Source organism: Bidens hawaiensis, unplaced genomic scaffold (assembly GCF_021521415.1).
Source record: "Bidens hawaiensis isolate Kalapana, Puna unplaced genomic scaffold, B.hawaiensis_p1.1 tig00033505_1, whole genome shotgun sequence".
Taxonomy (NCBI): Eukaryota; Viridiplantae; Streptophyta; class Magnoliopsida; order Asterales; family Asteraceae; genus Bidens; species Bidens hawaiensis.
This window is the reverse complement of record NW_027505289.1, coordinates 60865-65568: the sequence shown is the minus strand read 5'-3', so window position 1 is coordinate 65568 and position 4704 is coordinate 60865. Positions and strand designations below refer to the sequence as shown.

The 4704-nt window shown below is 33.4% G+C and overlaps 1 pseudogene across 1 annotated transcript; it reads left to right on the top strand.

Moving 5' to 3' along the window:
* Positions 1-291: 291 nt before the first annotated feature.
* LOC143612136 (uncharacterized) lies at positions 292-3486 on the top strand (annotated as a pseudogene). The gene is made up of 9 exons (XR_013149897.1): positions 292-1323; positions 1404-1457; positions 1537-1639; positions 1733-1807; positions 1873-2032; positions 2141-2210; positions 2330-2395; positions 3118-3240; positions 3308-3486. The product of XR_013149897.1 is annotated as an uncharacterized LOC143612136 (transcript).
* The last annotated feature ends 1218 nt before the right edge of the window (positions 3487-4704 follow it).

Sequence of the window (4704 nt, the reverse complement as noted above, 5' to 3'; positions counted from 1 at the left end):
ATATAGCTAGCTATATGGGACCGTATACGTCATGTATATAATTATAGGCTAAGGGTCCATACGCCCCGTATAGGAAGCGGGTGTCCACAGTAAAACCAAGAAATTCCCTAACTCAAAAGACGTTAAATAATAAACAAATACCAAGAAATTCCTACATAACAACAACTTGTACTTTATGAATAAAATGTTGTACATTCTAATGAAACTGATAATTTGGTGTTTGTAGTACAGTAACTAAAGTCCTCTGTTGCTTTCGCTCTCCTCTGCACATTAAAGTAACCCAAATGCATCATCACCTCCTCAGTAGAACAAACACCAACCCAACTGCCATTTCTTCTACTCAAAGCCTCCAACTGCAATAATAATAAACAAAATCAGATTTTGACAGTTGGAACATGGATTTGGATAGAAAAAGATTGGCACCCAGTTCACCAAAAAACAGGGCTGTTTGGGACACCAGAACCAAAGGCAGTAATAATGATAACAACCACAAAGTATACAATGGTGATGACAAGATTCAAGAAACTGAAAAACCCATTGAGAAAAACACCAAATTTGAGGCTTCTGGTGACTTGGATAAGATGAATTTGAGATCCAAACAGAGCCTTAATGGAGTCAGTGGTGTTGGGAAGAGGAAAACTTGGAAATCGGATGGAAATGAGAGAAGCCCAGTTCAGATCTCAAGGGCTAGATCTGAATTGAGTGATTCCATTGACGTTGATGGAATCAAGAAAAGCCCAATTGGTATCAAGAAAGCAAGACCCGAATGGAATAAGGTGCAGACTGGTTCAATTGAGCTTCAGAGGACTGTAAAGACTCGATCTTTATCAAGAAAAGTGAGTATTGATAATGATTCAGGTGATGGAGTTGAGAAAGTCAAAGCAATTGCTGCTAAAGAAACACTAATTGGTGATGAATGCAATGATGGAATTGAAGAAAATGAGGGTGGAAACAGAGGTGATGATGAGATGAAGAATAATAGATCTGATTGTAATCAAAAGTTGGATGAATTAGATGTTTGTGATGAGAAATTGGTGACAGTTGACTTGGAAAAAGTCAAATCTTTAGATGCTAATAAGGCAACAATGGAGAAAAATGTTGAAGTTAATGAAGAAAGAGCCATTGTTCTTGTTCAAGAACCGGAACCAGAACCAGAACCAGAACCGGAGCCCGTTTTGAAAATCCACAAAAAGAAGTCATCAGATGTTGTAATTGCAGATAAGATAATTCATCACAGGAATGAAAGATCAAATCTTGTTTCAAGAACTGTTAGAAAACAACTTCCTCCTGCTGTAAATCAACCAAGAACAACTTCAAAACCAAGCAAGTATTATTGTATTAAACATTATTTTAATCATTCTAATTTTAATCAATCTGACTTTAAATTTGTGTTTAATTTGCAGATGAATTCCCATCACAAAGAGTTCCCAAATCCCATAGCAAATTGCAGAGTTTAAGTTAGTATTCAAATTTCAAGACAATGATTACAGTTTATTACTTGATATTCATGCACTGGTTTCAATATCTTGTTTTCAGTTGATTTGATCATGTGGAAAGATGCATCAAAATCAGCATTAGTTTTTGGTTTTGGCACATTCTCAATTCTTTCATCTTCATACACTCAAGACCTCAATTTCAGGTTTAAATTAAAAATTGAATCACCCTTATTAACACAAATGATTAAATTAATTCCCATTCCATAATAATCACAAATTCCACTTTTTTTTTTCAGCTTCATTTCTGTGATTTCTTATTTGAGTCTCATCTATCTTGCTGTAATATTCATTTTCAAATCCTTTATTTCCAGGTTAGTTATTCACCTACATTTATATATATTTTTTTTAATAAAAATTAATGATTTATATGAAACAGGGGTGTGGTGGAAGCAGCTAATAATATTACTGATAATGAGGAATATGTTCTTGGTGAAGAAGAAGTAATTTGGGCATTAAAAATATTCCTTCCTTACATCAATGAGTTTCTGTTAAAGGTCAAAGCTTTGTTTTCAGGTGATCCTGCTACTACAATGAAGGTGTATTTTTTTAAACTTATTTGCCACTGATTTTGATGTGAATAAGCGAATTTCATCTTCATGTACAAGATTTGTGATAAAGTTACAAAATTTTGTTGCATGTGACAGATGGCAGTGCTGCTCTTTATTTTAGCAAAATGTGGCAGCTCTATAACCATTTGGAAAATGGCCAAATTGGGTAGGTTTTGCACATTCCTACAAACATAATTCATGAGTTTGATCATAAAGATCTTGAAAATCAAGATTATGCACCAAATTACTTGAACTGTGATGGACTTTGTTGATTTTCATTTGCAGCTTTTTTTGGTGTTTTTACGGTGCCTAAAATCTGCTCATCGTATTCTTCTCAATTGTCTGCATACGGTATAAATTTCACATGAATTTCCTGCACTTTCAATTATTCATCACTTACTATCGTCCTTGACCCGTGTACTTGATTATTCTAGAAAAAGTTATATGATATGCTTTATATTATTGTACGATTAATATAAAGGCTCCTAAACAGGAAAGTTGCATTGCTGGTTTTTCGGTGCCTGTCTACAAATAATTGATGGGAAAATGATACATCCTACCAACCATAAAAACTGTCATATGTTGATCTTTAGACCTTATGGCATGTTTTAAGAAAATATCAAGTATTCGTCTTTCTAAGTGTGTGATACACATATAGTTATGAGAAACGCGAATCTTAGTCGCATATCTCATTGCTAAATGAATGTTTTATTATAGGTACATCACACAGTAAAAAAATGTTTCTTTTCGTGCTTTTATCTTTTTTAAGGATAGGATAGGTATAACATGCCTGGATGATGTGGGTCCATGTTCATTATTAACTGTTGGAGATCTAGTGAAATTGCACTTTCACATGTTTGATAAAAATCCCCAACGGCCCTTTTAATGCTTTAAAGTTGTATTTAAACAACTTATAGGACGGTGGTCCTTTTCCACTTTTATATAAGTCACGTACGAATAGTTTTCATGGTTAATTTTATTTTTCATTTTGCGGGTGGGTATTAAAATAAATAGGGTGTTACATCACAATATCACATGCTTCTCTAATATAATGTTTTTTCATACAAATTTAGGTACATTTTGGATTCGACGATCCAAGGATGCTTGGGATTCATGCTCTCAAAAGAAAGCCGTTGCTTTCGGTGTTTTTACCCTTGTTTGGAACATTTCTTCGATCGTTGCGCGCATTTGGGCAGGTAAGTTGCACAACTTTAGTGATCGTGTCTTGTTAATAATTTGACGCAAATCATTTATTATATGCAGTGTTTGTGTTATTGGTGGCATTTAAATATTATCAACAATCCATCATGACAAAAGAAGATGAAGTTGTTGACGAAGAATAAGAACCAATTACTCATAGAAATCAAAGTTCTTGGCAAGAACATAGAAATGGTAGAATTTCTGCATCCACCGAAAGCACAAAGCTAAAGAAAAGATCTTGATCGATTTGATTAAATCGACGTGTAGACATGACGGAGATGGATAGTGTCAAGAGGCATATTGATAAAGTAACCGGTTGTATGATAAATATATAAATCGTTAAATAAAAATAGGTAGCATTTGTTAGTGTGTCATTATAACGTAGTGTTAGTTGTTACGAATTTTAATACATGGATTTCAAGAGCATAATGCTTTGATGAGACTATAAGCTCTAGTGTAGGCTATATAGGTCACAAAATCGACAAAACGGCTGTGTTATAATTTTGTCTATTGTTTTGTAAAATTTAACTACCTAAAATTACAAAGTAAACGTTATCTAGTAAAATTAAAATTACTTCTTACTTAACGAGAAAAACTAACTGGATTAGGGTTAAATGATAGACGGTATGGCATTTGGAAACGTGAAGTACTAATCAGAACAATTTTGAAGCTGTGGAGCTACTTAACCGAGTTCAACGGGTCATGCATAGTAATGTTATGACTTCAAGATCGATGAATCTAGTTTTTAAAAGATTAAGTTTTGCAATTCAAAACGGGGTAGTGGCACAGCTTGTTGGCCGCTTGTCTTTTGTTTCGATGTAACCACTACCTTACTTATTTGTATTTATTTTGAAGATAAATGACAGACGATGAAATTTGATATAAACACAGAAGTCAATCTTTGTAATTCTGTCATTTATTAATGGTGTTTTGTTTTTTAACCACTAGTTGTAAGCCATGCGCTAAGAACTCGTCATTTCTGAAGTATGTATATCTGAATTTGTGTGTGTTTGCAAGTGGTAAATATTCGTTTAAATAAAATGTGTATAAACAAATCAAAAATAAAAAATGAAATTGTTTTGACAATTTCTTAAACTTTTATTCTTTAGTTAATTTTTGAGTCCATAATTGTTAATGCCATCAAATCTGCATCCTACTAAGTGGCGGACCTATGTGTTAGGTAGTGGGGGTGGTCAACCATCTTAATTTTTTGTGTGTTATTTGTATGTGAAATTCCTATCGCCTCTTTAAAATTAATGTTATATTGATCGTGTAGACTGGTTGATGGATTGACCTTGACCCAACCCAAAAATAATAATATACATTAGCCTAGAGCTGTCTATGAAAATCCCTTGAAATTTCAGGGCTCGAGATGAGCATAAAAAATGTCTCTGAAATCACGTTTCTAATTATGTAATAAATAATTTGACAATTTTACTAATTTGGTTGCATTTCCAAAT